Source organism: Oncorhynchus nerka, linkage group LG15 (assembly GCF_034236695.1).
Source record: "Oncorhynchus nerka isolate Pitt River linkage group LG15, Oner_Uvic_2.0, whole genome shotgun sequence".
NCBI classification, from domain to species: domain Eukaryota; kingdom Metazoa; phylum Chordata; class Actinopteri; order Salmoniformes; family Salmonidae; genus Oncorhynchus; species Oncorhynchus nerka.
This window is the reverse complement of record NC_088410.1, coordinates 72,149,439-72,164,087: the sequence shown is the minus strand read 5'-3', so window position 1 is coordinate 72,164,087 and position 14,649 is coordinate 72,149,439. Positions and strand designations below refer to the sequence as shown.

The window sequence follows — 14,649 nt, the reverse complement described above, 5'->3', positions numbered from 1 at the left end:
TTTTTTTTCATTTTTTAAAATTTTATTTCACCTTTATTTAACCAGGTAGGCTAGTTGAGAACAAGTTCTCATTTGCAACTGCGACCTGGCCAAGATAAAGCATAGCAGTGTGAACAGACAACACAGAGTTACACATGGAGTAAACAATTAACAAGTCAATAACACAGTAGAAAAAAAGGGGAGTCTATATACAATGTGTGCAAAAGGCATGAGGAGGTAGGCGAATAATTACAATATTGCAGATTAACACTGGAGTGATAAATGATCAGATGATCATGTACAGGTAGAGATATTGGTGTGCAAAAGAGCAGAAAAGTAAATAAGTAAAAACTGTGGGGATGAGGTAGGTGAAAATGGGTGGGCTGTTTACCAATAGATTATGTACAGCTGCAGCGATCGGTTAGCTGCTCAGATAGCAGATGTTTGAAGTTGGTGAGGGAGATAAAAGTCTCCAACTTCAGTGATTTTTGCAATTCGTTCCAGTCACAGGCAGCAGAGTACTGGAACGAAAGGCGGCCGAATGAGGTGTTGGCTTTAGGGATGATCAGTGAGATACACCTGCTGGAGCGCGTGCTACGGATGGGTGTTGCCATCGTGACCAGTGAACTGAGATAAGGCGGAGCTTTACCTAGCATGGCCTTGTAGATGACCTGGAGCCAGTGGGTCTGGCGACGAATATGTAGCGAGGGCCAGCCGACTAGAGCATACAAGTCGCAGTGGTGGGTAGTATAAGGTACTTTAGTGACAAAACGGATGGCACTGTGATAAACTGCATCCAGTTTGCTGAGTAGAGTGTTGGAAGCCATTTTGTAGATGACATCGCCGAAGTCGAGGATCGGTAGGATAGTCAGTTTTACTAGGGTAAGCTTGGCAGCGTGAGTGAAGGAGGCTTTGTTGCGGAATAGAAAGCCGACTCTTGATTTGATTTTCGATTGGAGATGTTTGATATGGGTCTGGAAGGAGAGTTTGCAGTCTAGCCAGACACCTAGGTACTTATAGGTGTCCACATAATCAACGTATTCAACACATATTTCACAAAACATAAAGGTTATGATGTCAATTATATAATACCATCAAACAACAAAAATCTAATTTTCATGGACAATTGTCTTAGAATAATACAATAATAGTATAGGCCATTTAGCAGTACAACTTCTTGAGTACAACTGAAATTAACAGTCTCAATCACAGCAAGACTTTAAAAAACTCCTGAATAAGGAGATAGAGAATATATCTTCCTATTGTCATTATTGTCCATGACAAATATGACATTAATATAGACCAACATGGTCCATTGTGTTTGTCTCAGAGTGGAACTCCAGTCTGTAAGACTCTACCAGGGCCTCCAGAGGGCGATGTTAACTGGACTCTTCTCTTTACTGATGTTGGCTGGAAGTGGAAGTGGCTCAGCAGTCTTCTCTGGGACAGTGTCTTCACCTCATCCTTGGACAGGACATGCACAATCTGAAGTGCACATCTGGAGTAACCAAGATTGATAGGTGCTGAGTATGAGTAGGAGCTCACTGGCTGGTACTGTTGCCGTCATCTCAGTAAGCATCATCTCCAGGATGTCACTTTTCCAGCTTGGAGTCAGGCTGCTGATTGAGGATCTCTGGACCCAGGAGAGACATGAGCTGCTCAACACTGCTGTTGATACTATCTCCACCACTGGCTTTCTTAGCTGTAAGAAGAGGAGAGTCATTAATAACATTGCTCAGCAATATGGCATTATTGAAATAAATAATAATCAAATCAAATTGAATTGAATAATGGTCCTTGAATTTTAATCTTTAGAGTGGATCATAGCGAATGGAGGATCATAGAGAAGACTGCTGAGCCACTTCCAGAGCCTGCAGCCATCCTCTGATAAGAACTGGATGGAGAGTGACCTACCTAAATTGAGCTCCCCAACCTAGCACAACATCAGTAAAGAGAAGAGTCCAGTTAACATCGCCCTCTGGAGGCCCTGGTAGAGTCTTACAGACTGGAGTTCCACTCTGAGACAAACATAATGGACCATGTTGGTCTATAGTGGATCATAGTGATTGTAGGTGCCATGGTTTGATCTTTGTGTTGTATAGGTCTCTGTGTAGAGAGAATCTGATTTCTACTGGCTTCATCTCTCCTATCTATAGTCCCAAGTCTGCATATGAATGTTTGGGTTTTGAGATTGTTGGAGTTTTTCATAGTCTGTAGCGCTGTGTGAATCTGGGAAAGTGGTGACCCCCACTCAAAGTCAATCTTAAATGAATAATTGTTTATTTGTCAGAGCGCTGGAGAGGTTTTGACTATTGACATGTGTACTATGGTGCATTGAGTTGGTTGGAACCTCTCCAGCGCGCTGATAATAAACGATGATTCATTTAAGATTGACTTCGAGTGTCACTGTGTAAAAATGTCCACAACAATTTGGCGTCAACAAACATGATGATGGATTCTGCCTGTGGAGCTTTCCAGTGGGGGTCTGCGAGGAAAACCGGTGGCGCATTTTATGAAGCATGAGGGAAATTCCTGTCTGAACATATCACAACGAGGAGACGCCCAGAACAGACCCTTACTGTGAACTTCCCAGGAGGAGGCTTATCATCCACCAACAATTGAGGGACAGCAACTGATTTCAGTAAGTCAATTTAAATGAATCTGTATTAAAAAAAAAGATTGAAAAAATAAACAAACTATTTGCATATTTACTAAAGGGCCACGGGGGACCGGTAATTCCCCTTTTGGTACATATTACTCACATCGTGATTGTGCGTCCCAAAAAAACAACAATGCCTGTTAAATAAAAAATAAACTAATTACAATAAATCAAATTGGGAATAGTAAACATTGGGCTTTTCAGTACATTTCTTCTAATCAAGAGAATTTACATGTGTGCAACCAAGACTCTGACAATAGAAATGTCATTTTTGTCCTTTCCAACCTGTGAAAACCCCCACTAAACCCAAATAAACAGAACCCACACCATAAATCAGTATTAACACCACTAACAAATATGAATTAACAGGTGGGTTGTGTGTGGGTTCTGGCGTGTGTTCTCAAAAATCGCAGGGTTAACACAAACAAAATGGCCAGGCCTTGCTTAATTTGGGAGATCCCTTAACAGCTGGATCCGGGTACTTTAACTGCTCTCCCAAGGCACCTGCTTCAGGAAGCCTTTCAAAGGGAGAGATACAGAATCACTGATAAACATGAAATAAAAACTTGGTAGTGGACATTCCATCAGTCCTGGAAGAAAGAAAATAAACACAATCGAGTTTACTGCATCTTGGGTAGGAAGTCTTAATAAACCCATGCGTATATAGAATTATACTTCAGACACCTTAATACTTCTGACATATCAGATGACATGGGTTTACTATTCCAAAACACACTCTGTAATCTCATTACCACATGTGCATCGTCAACTGTGCATCTCTTGTCGTTACTTGCAATGCACTATATCTATAGTCATGGTTCTCTTACAGCTACTTGCTACACGTATAAATAACACCCCTTAGTAAAAAATACCATGTGTTATTTTGTAGTGGCTGCAGACCACATAGACATTTTTTCTAAATACCTACAGACAGCTGTCAGCGGGGCTTTTCATGCTACCGTTACACCTCGCTCTAGTTTTCTCATAAATCTAGTGAATAGTCTTCTCTCTTTTATTTTTTTAAATTTATTTAACCTTTATTTAACCAGGTAGGCTAGTTGAGAACAGGTCCTCATTTACAACTGTGACCTGACCAAGATAAAGCAAAGCAGTTGGACACAAACAGCAACACAGAGTTACACATGGAATAAAACAAACATACAGTAAATAATACAGTAGAAAAGGTGTGTGCAAATGAGGTAGGATAAGGGAGGTCAGGCAATAAATAGGCCATAGTGGCCAAATAATTACAATATAGCAACTAGACACTGGAGTGATATATGCACAGAAGATGAGTGTGCAAGTAGACTATGGGTACCTTTCTAAGCGTTACTTTAATTTTTTATATATTTTTAATTTTTATACAGATTAATTTAAATTGACTTGCTGAAATCAGTTGCCATCCCTCAATTGTTTGTGGATGATGTGTCTCCTCCTGGGCAGCTCACAGTAAGGGTCTGTTCTGGGCGGGTCTCTTCGTATTTTGGTCAGACGGGGAATTTCCCTCATGTTTCATAAAATGCGCCACCGGTTTTCCTCACAGACCCACACTGGAAAGCTCAGCAGGCAGAATCAATCATGCTGTTCATTGATGCCAAATTGTTGTGGAAATTCTTACACAGGGACACTCAAAGGCAATCTTAAATGAATCATCGTTTATTATCAGCACGCTGGAGAGGTTCCAACCAACTCAATGCACCATAGTACACATGTCAATCAGGAGCTCTGCTTGGGCAGTCCCAACAGTTATCTTATATACGGCTATACACAGACAAGTTATATTTGCATGATTTAGCATAATTCATAAATCATTACTGTTTTGTTTCATTCAGGTGACAACCAATAATGGTTCATAACATGTGACAGACGTGTGACATGAAATGAGAGAGATTCCACTGTCACTGTTCCAATTAACCCTGCCCCGGATAAATTATCTCTCTCTCTCTTACTCTCTCTGTCTGTCTGTTTGTGTCCATCTGGCTGGCCAGACTTATTTGGCCATGCAGCCAACTGGTAGGCCACACTAGCTCACAGAATGGGACCATCGAGTCCTGAAGCGCATATTGCATAAAAATCGTCTGTCCTCAGTTGCAACACTCACTACCAAGTATGTACATTCACGTACATACGACCTCAATTGGGCCGATCAACCAGTTCTCCCACACATTGGCTAACCGGGCTATCTGCATTGTGTCCCATCATCTATGCACTCTCCCCCTCTCACCTTTTCCCTCCACTTGTGGACTTCGATGCTCAACACATCAGCAATGCCAAACCATATCATATCTACTACACACAGCCTACATAATTTTCACCATATTACCTAAAGTAACATCATAGTCAACATAGCTAATAGAACTAGCGAGTTAGTAAACAATCATGTGGTAATGTTACAGTGTACAGTCAGTAAGAAGTTTAGCAGTTACACCGGCCCCGGTGGCAATACATTTGTAAAACCAAAAGCTTACCTTGACTTGGAAGAGTTCCAGTGTTGTGTTGGATAGTCATAGCCAGCTAGCTAACATAGCAACCTTCTGTTTGAGCAGGGTGTTTGAGTAGGCTAAACTAGCTAGTTGCATTTGCTAGCTAAGTGAAACTAAAACTGAAAAAAAATGACTCTCTCTATCTCTCTCTTTCTTCTTAATTTTGGAAGAAAGTAATTTGTTCAAAACTGTTCAACTATTGTCTTTCTCTCTCTTTGAGTCAACGACTCACCACATTTTATGCACTGCACTGTTAGCTAGCTGTAGCTTATGCTTTCAGTACAAGATTCATTCTCTCATCTTTTCATTGGGTGGACAACATGTCAGTTCATGCTGCAAGAGCACTGATAGGTTGGAGGACATCCTTCGGATGTTGTCATAATGACTTTGTAAGTCTATGGAATGGGGTGAGAACCATGAGCCTCCTAGGTTTTGTATTGAAGGTAATGTACCAAGAGGAGGACAGAAGCTAGCTTTGTCCTCCGGCTACACCATGGTGCTAACTTACAGAGTACTGTTGAGACTACTGTTGACCTTCATTGCAAAACAGTGTGTTTAAAAAATATATTTGGTGACGTAAATATATATATAGTATAGTTTTATCTAAAAAGGATCACTTTTTTAATGTTTCAACATTTTTATTGTTATGAAATTCACTGAGGTGGATTGTCCTGCCCTTCTTACTCTGAGGACCCTCCACTGGTATGATGTCGAATTGACTGATGGCTGACTTGATGGCTGACTGTCCAATTGCAGTATGATAAATTGTCATTGTCCATATTTTATATTGCAAATGGACAATGTCCATTTCCAATATATTTAATCAGGGATTTCCCATCACCAAATGGACAGGTTGAAATCAACACTGAAAGGCAAACGAACGGCATCACTATAGTCTTGAGGCTTGTCCGAGTTCAATGTGGTGCTCCACTTGATCTTAGCTCGCTCAATTTGACTGCAGTGACTGTGCAAACAAGTAGGCCGGAATGAAGCCTGGCTAGTAGCAGCTTCTGGGTCATAAAGATACATGTCATTTTTGACAGGGGTTATCGGGGGGAGGGGCTATTCTAGCTGTGTGCGGCGGTTCATGTAGTCTGACACATCCACATTTCTCCCATAGGATAACATTGGTTTACAGGTTATTGTCTAACTATGCTTCCGTGAATGCGATTTGCAAAAGGGATTTTTGCCACACATTCAGGGCCACTGATACTCCTCCAGATGTCGATATGATGAGAGTATACGGTCCATTTCATATCTTAACATGGAAGTGTGAACTTGCAATATATCATATGGCCAATGCCAATACACCACATTGCAATTGGACAGCCATCTCGTTGCTTAAATCATCATAAACAGTCAAAGGACAGCACATTTGAATGGTATTTGTACAGTACAGTTTCCCAATTGTGGACTTTATTAGTCTAAGCCCTTTAACTGCGTGTTCAATTTGTGATGGCAAATGCCCATTGTAATATATGGACAGTGTACATTAGACATATGATATATTGCCAAAATTTGCAGTATGAAATGTTGGCACTGACAATATATAATTTGTCTAATGTACACTCTCTGTATCCAATATATTTAAGAAGTGATTTACCATCATATTTCCCTCATCAATCTACACACAATACCAAGTGTGTAACCAAGGCAAAGAGTGTCATCAAGGCAAAAGGTGCCTACTTTGAAGAATCTCAAATATAAAATATATTTTGATTTGTTTAACACTTTTTTGGTTACTACATGATTCCATATGTGTTATTACATAGTGTTGATGTCTTCACTATTATTCTACAATGTAGAAAATAGTCAAATAAAGAAAAACCCTTGAATGAGTAGGTGTGTCCAAACTTTTGACTGGTACTGCATGTTCCATCAACATTCATCTCTAGTAAAAAGCTTTGTGTGTAACGATGTGCGCTGAGAGTCACGAAGCAAGTTCAGGGAGTTAGTGTTTTATTAAATTATTGAAACATAATACAAACAAGATACACAAACAACACACAGACAGGAAACGGGGAAGGAACCAAAGGGAGTGTGTCACACCCTGACCATAGTTTGCTTTGTATGTTTCTATGTTTTGTTTGGTCAGGGTGTGAGCTGAGTGGGCATTCTATGTTACATGTCTAGTTTGTCTAGTTCTATGTTTGGCCTGATATGGTTCTCAATCAGAGGCAGGTGTTCATCATTGTCTCTGATTGGGAACCATATTTAGGTAGCCTGTTTGGTGTTGGGTTTTGTGGGTGATTGTCCTTGTTACTGTCTCTGTGTTACTTTGCACCAGTATTAGGCTGTTTTCGTGGTACGTTTATTGTTTTTTGTATTTGATTCGTGTTTACTTTGTTTCATTAAACATGGATCGCAATAGCCACGCCGCATTTTGGTCTGACTCTACTTCACCTAAAGAGAACAGTTACAGAGTGACATATATAGGGCAGGTAATTAAGGAAGTGATGGAGTCCAGGTGAGGGATGACGTGCAGGTGCATGTAACGATGGTGACAGGTGTGCGCTATAACGAGCAGCCTGGTGACCTAGAGGCCCGAGAGGGAGCAGACTTGACATTGTGTTAGTCTATTTCTTCATTGATAAATATTGTACTCATGAGTTTTTTTCCCAAGGGCTTGTTGGGAGCTGCTTGTGTAGATATCAATAAGCATTTAACAAGGAACACCTTTGTTTATTGTTTATTTGAAGCTCTCTCAATGTGAAAAGTGTGAGAAAGCTCTGGAGATCAGTCACAATACATTGTCATTAGCGTCATCAGTGGGGGAATAGGCATACTTCAGGAAGTGATTAAAGCAACCGTTTACAAGCCTGAAAACTGAAAGCCAAGATGGTGTAGCAGTCGGACGTCTGTTTGTCTTGTCCCGTCCCATGTATATATTTTTTCTTCTTATATATTTTCATATTTTAAATATTTTTTTAAATCTCAATTTCCATCTACGGACTGCACATACTCTCGTGCAACCTGCCTCACTCAATCTGGTACGAATCTGCTATTTTTTACACTTTAGAACCGGAACCCCCATCAGAAACTAGCCAGCTAACTAGCTACTAGCTAATAGTCAGTTAGCCACTGCTAGCGGTCATCACCGTTAAATCGGACATCAGCCAGCCTCAGCCCGGTCAATTCCTGCCAGTCTGCCCAGCGCGATATCAATCCAGAGCATATCGGACTGCTTTTCTCTACCACAGCTCCGGAGTCCTACCGTAAGCTCCAAACCTTTACACCGGATCATTGCAGCTAGCTAGCTGCTATCCGAGTGGATACTCCTGGCTAACATCGCTGTCCTGAGGCTAGCACCAGTTAGCCTGGAGCTAGCCTCGAGCTAGGCCCATCTCCCGGCTAGCTGAAGAGGTCCATCAGCCAATTCTTGGGCTACAATACCTATTTTGCCAATTGGCCTGGACCCTTTTACTGCTGACACAGAGCCCCGCCGATCCATCACGACTGGTCTGCCGACGTAACCGTCCGAGGGGGTTTCAACAGGCTCTTCTGTTGCGACGTCCCCCAAAGGCCCATCTGCTAGCCTGCTATCCCCGGCCCGCTACCAATAGTGCAAAAAAGGTGTTAGGTGAACAATAGGTAAGTAAAGAAATAAAACAGCGGACTATATACAGTAAGACAGGCTATATAGAGTAAGCATGCCCAATTCAAAAAATGTAGAACTAAGAACAGATATAGCCCTTGGTTCACCCCAGACTTGACTGCCTTTGACCAGCACAAAAACATCCTGTGGCGTTCTGCATTAGCATCGATTAGCCCCCGCTATTTGCAACTTTTCAGGGAACTGAGAAGTCAAGAACCAATATACTCAGTCAGTTAGGAAAGCTGAGGCTAGCATTTTCAAACTGAAATTTGTATCCTGTAGCACCAACTCCAAAAGGTTTTGGGACACTGTAAAGTCCATGGAGAATAAGAGCACCTCCTCCCAGCTGCCCACTGCACTGAGAATAGGAAACATTGTCACCACCCATAAATCTACGATAATACGGTCATCCACTGTCATCCCCCTCTTCACAGGGGGAGACACTCTACACCCAAACTGTTATAGACCTATGTATATCCATCCTGCCCTGCCTTTCTAAAATCTTTGAAAACCAAGTTAACAAACAGATCACAGACCATTTCAAATCCCACCGTACCTTCTCCACTATGCAATCTGGTTTCCGAGCTGGTCATGGGTGCACCTCAGCTACGCTCAAGGTCCTAAACAATATCATAACCGCCATCGATAAAAGACAGTACTGTGCAGCCATCTTCATCGACCTGGCCAAGGCTTTTGACTCTGTCAATCACCGTATTCTTATCGGCAGACTCCACAGCCTTGGTTTCTCAAATAACTGCCTCACCTGGTTCACCAACTACTTCTCAGATAAAGTTCAGTGTGACAAATTGGAGGGCCTGTTGTCTGGACCTCTGGCAGTCTCTATGGGGGTGCCACAGGGTTCAAATCTCGGGCCGACTCTTTTCTCTGTATATATCAATGATGTCGCTCTTGCTGCTGGTGATTCTCTGATCCACCTCTACACAGCTGACACCATTCTGTATACATCTGGCCCTTCTTTGGGCACTGTGCTAACAAACCTCCAAACGAGCTTCAAATCCATACACCACTCCTTCCGAGGCCTCCAACTGCTTTTAAATGCAAGTAAAACTAAGTGCATGCTCTTCAACCGATTGCTGCCCGCACCTTCCTGCCCGACTAGCGTCACTACTCTGGACGGTTCTATCTTAGAATATGTGGACAACTACAAATACCTAGGTATCTGGTTAGACTGTAAACTCTCCTTCCAGACTCACATTAAGCATCTCCAATCCAAAATTAAATCTAGAATCGGCTTCCTATTTCGCAACAAAGCATCCTTCACTCATGCTGCCCCATACCCTCGTAAAACTGACTATCCTACCAATCCTTGACTTCGGTGATGTCATTTACAAAATAGCCTCCAACACTCTACTCAGCAAACTGTATGTAGTCTATCACAGTGCCATCCGTTTTCTCACCAAAGCCACATATACTACCCACCACTGCGACCTGTATGCTCTCGTTGGCTGGCCCTCACTACATATTCGTGGCCAAACTGGCTCCAGGTCATCTATAAGTCTATGCTAAGTAAAGCCCCGCCTTATCTCAGCTCACTGGTCACCATAGCAACACCCACCCGTAGCACGCGCTCCAGCAGGTATATTTCACTGGTCACCCCCAAAGCCAACACTTGGTTTTGCTGCCTTTCCATCCAGTTCTCTGCTGCCAATGACTGGAACAAATTGCCAAAATCACTGAAACTGGAGTCTTAAATCTCCCGCTCTAACTTTAAGAATCAGCTGTCAGAGCAGCTTACCGATCACTGTACCTGTACACAAACAATCTGTAAATAGCACACCCGACTACCTCATCCCCATATTGTTACTTATCCTCTTGCTCTTTTGCACCCCAGTATCTCTACTTGCACATCATCATCTGCACATCTATCACTCCAGTGTTAATGCTAAATTGTAAATATTTCGCCTCCATGGCCTATTTATTGCCTTATCTCCCTACTCTTCTACATTTGCACACACTGTACATAGATTTTTCTATTGTGTTATTGACTGTACGTTTGTTTATGTGTAACTCTGTTGTTTTTGTCGCACTGCTTTGCTTTATCTTGGCCAGGTCGCAGTTGAAAATTAGAACTTGTCCTCAACTGGCCTACCTGGTTAAATAAAGGTGAAAATAAATCAATTAAATAAATAAAGTTACACTGAAACGGCATGGTTGGTTAGGGTTAGCGGCTCGTAAGTAAGTGTTTCACTGTAAGGTCTACACCTGTTGTATTCAGAGCATGTGACTAATAAAATGTGATTTTATTTGATTTGTAGTTATGTTTTGGACATGATAGATACATTTATAAAGCAGTAAAATTATTGAAAAAGAATATGAATATTCTCTGAATCATCTGAACAGCTTGACGTCTAAAATATTTTAAAGTGTTGGCAGTTATAATAGGGGAAATCGAGAAATCGGTTATATAGAGTTATTAAATTCGACTAATTAGGCAATACGAGCAAAATTATTAGGAAACACTATGTTTTATTGGAAAGTATTTGAGTAATTCACAAATGTGTAAATTGGGATGATGAGTGTGTGCTCTGTCAATGTCATTGATCCCAACATCAGGCAGAAGATCTGGGGGTCACCACTTTCCCAGATTCACACAGCGCTCTGTGAGACACTCCATCTCCCCCCACCCCTCCACCTGTTCCCCTGAGATGTGACCATTGTCCCCCAGCAATAAGAACACTGAGCATGTGGCAGCTCCACATTCCTCATTGTCCTCCCAAGCTCACCCATTGGCTACAGACTGTGAGATTCTCCTACAAGCCCAAGACACACATTCATATGCAGATTTGGGAGTATATATAGGAGAGATGAAATCAGTAGAAATCTGATTATCTCTACACAAAGACCTCTACAGCACAGAGATCCAGCCACGACACCTTCAATCACTTCAGCAATGATCTACTCTAAGGAGCACCTGACTCTGACCAACAAGGTAAAGTGAGATTCAAATTCAAGGAAATTAAGTTCATTAGACTGATTTTTTTATGTGTTTCATTAATGTTATATATCAGAATAAGATTATTAATGACCCTCCTTCTCTTCTTCAGGAAACAGCAGAGGGAACACCCTTCTATCCACATCGATGGGACAGTAGTGGAGAGGGTAGTAAGTTTTAAGTTCCTCGGCGTACACATCACAGACAAACTGAATTGGTCCACCAACACAGACAGCATCGTGAAGAAGGCGCAGCAGCGCCTCTTCAACCTCAGGAGGCTGAAGAAATTCGGATTGTCACCAAAAGCACTCACAAACTTCTACAGATGCACAATCGAGAGCATCCTGTCGGGCTGTATCACCGCCTGGTACGGCAACTGCTCGGCCCACAACCGTAAGGCTCTCCAGAGGGTAGTGAGGTCTGCACAACGCATCACCGGGGGCAAACTACCTGCCCTCCAGGACACCTACACCACCCGATGTCACAGGAAGGCCATAAAGATCATCAAGGACAACAACCACCCGAGCCACTGCCTGTTCACCCCGCTATCATCCAGAAGGCGAGGTCAGTACAGGTGCATCAAAGCTGGGACCGAGAGACTGAAAAACAGCATCTATCTCAAGGCCATCAGACTGTTAAACAGCCACCACTAACATTGAGTGGCTGCTGCCAACACACTGACTCAACTCCAGCCACTTTAATAATGGGAATTGATGGGAATTGATGTAAAATATATCACTAGCCACTTTAAACAATGCTACTTAATATAATGTTTACATACACTACAATATTCATCTCATATGTATACGTATATACTGTACTCTATATCATCTACTGCATCTTTATGTAATACATGTATCACTAGCCACTTTAAACTATGCCACTTTGTTTACATACTCATCTCATATGTATATACTGTACTCGATACCATCTACTGCATCTTGCCTATGCCGCTCTGTACCCTCACTCATTCATATATCTTTATGTACATATTCTTTATCCCTTTACACTTGTGTGTATAAGGTAGTAGTTTTGGAATTGTTAGTTAGATTACTCGTTGGTTATTACTGCATTGTCGGAACTAGAAGCACAAGCATTTCGCTACACTCGCATTAACATCTGCTAACCATGTGTATGTGACAAATACATTTGATTTGATTTCTTGCAGCTAAGAAAGCCAGTGCTGATATTACAGAGATCGTAACAACAGCATCATTGAGCATCTCAAGTCTTCCCTGTTTCCAGAGATCCTCAACCAGCAGCCTTACTCCAAGCTGGAGAAAGCTGACATCCTGGAGATGACAGTTTACTTCCTGAGAAAACAGCAACAGTATCAACCAGTGAGTTCCTCCTCCTGCTCAGGACCTGTCAATCAGGGTTACTCCAGCTGTGTCCAAGAGATTGTCCACTTCCTGTCCAAGGATGAGGTGACGACAGAGTCCCAAAGAAGACTGCTGAGCCACTTCCAGAGCCTGCAGCCATCCTCTGATAATAACCGCAGGGGGAGTGACCTGCCTCAGCTCAGCTCTCTAACCCAGCACAGCATCAGCAAAGAAAAGAGTCCAGTGAACAGCGCACTCTGGAGGTCCTGGTAGAGTTCTACAGACTTAAAAGCTCCACTCAGACAAACACAATGGACCATGTTGGTCAAACATTAATGGACAGTAATGTGAATAGGATGAGACAATATTCTCCTTCTGCAGAAAATGTCAAAGTTTTAATTTGATTGTGTTCATTATTTTTTTCAGGAATATGTGAAAAAGCCTTCCTAATGAAAGTTCATATTGATATCATCACTTTTCATTTAACTTGAGTATTATGTCAAGTTATTTTTACTTTGTAAGAGGAAATTCCTCCATCTGCTAAGGATGGTTTATTTTGTTGACTGTTCATTATAATCTATTTATTACCCACATTGGGTGAGATAGCAAAGAATGTTTAAATTCTTTAATTGTGCAACATAATCCTTCTGTTAATGAATTTCAGAAAATATATTCTTGTTGATGACTTAAAAATCTTTAATTGATTTTCTGTATATCCAAGCCTGGTTTTTGTGATGAAGTACCAATTTGTGTTGGTTTGTATTACAATTTTTTAATTCTTGTATATTGAGATATCTAACATATGTCTGCTTTGTTTTTAAAGCTGCATTTGTCTATTTTTCTTCTATGAATATTTAATATAACCCACACTCTATGATGAGTGCCTGTTTGACTTGAAGCTGTTTTCTCGCAATTGTAGTGATGCTTAATCACAAAGTTTAAGTTCTTAACAATTAAGAAATGCGTTCTCTATATGAAAATAAAAACAATCTTGAAATGTGGCTGATTGTTTGTGGTTTATTAAAAGCCTATACTTTGTGATAGAGTCTGAGTACTGGTCATTTGACACCCTAAAGTCTTAGATCCTAGGAAATAAAGATTCAATGGTTTATGTCATGAATGTAAGATTGTCCAATATGTATTTCATATCCTGTGTGAATGAATTTAGATGAGCGTTAAGAGGTATGAGACATGTATCACTAATACCTCTGAAATTATTATCAATTTATGATTATCAATTTTTACAATCAAATACAGTAAAGGCGCCTGCGTACTAGGTAGGTTCAGTTTGCTCCTACCAGAATTCAGCTCGGCGAACATCTGTGGCTCACACTCTCTTAAAAGACCTTTGTTTGAACAACGAGTAAAAAGCGGCAATTTACTACTCTTTGTTTCTCTTGAAATGCCGAAGCAATCACTATACATTCCCTCAAAATAGTCCAAATTCATTTAAGACCAATCAGGAAATCTATAATTGATTTTGATGTTTTTGCCAAGGTCTTAGTCGAGCAATTTTACATTTAATTAAGATGTTTGGTGCAGTACTTCGGAAATGAAAAAATGTTCATGAAAACTAGTCGCCTCTCAAGTGAAAATATATGCATGAAAACTAGCCGCCTCTCAAGTGAAAATATGTGCATGAAAACTAGTTGTCTATC

General features: G+C 41.2%; 1 pseudogene; it reads left to right on the top strand.

The window, feature by feature from the left end:
- The first annotated feature begins 5,718 nt into the window (after positions 1 to 5,718).
- On the top strand, positions 5,719 to 13,992 carry LOC115142334 (transcription factor HES-5-like; annotated as a pseudogene).
- The last annotated feature ends 657 nt before the right edge of the window (positions 13,993 to 14,649 follow it).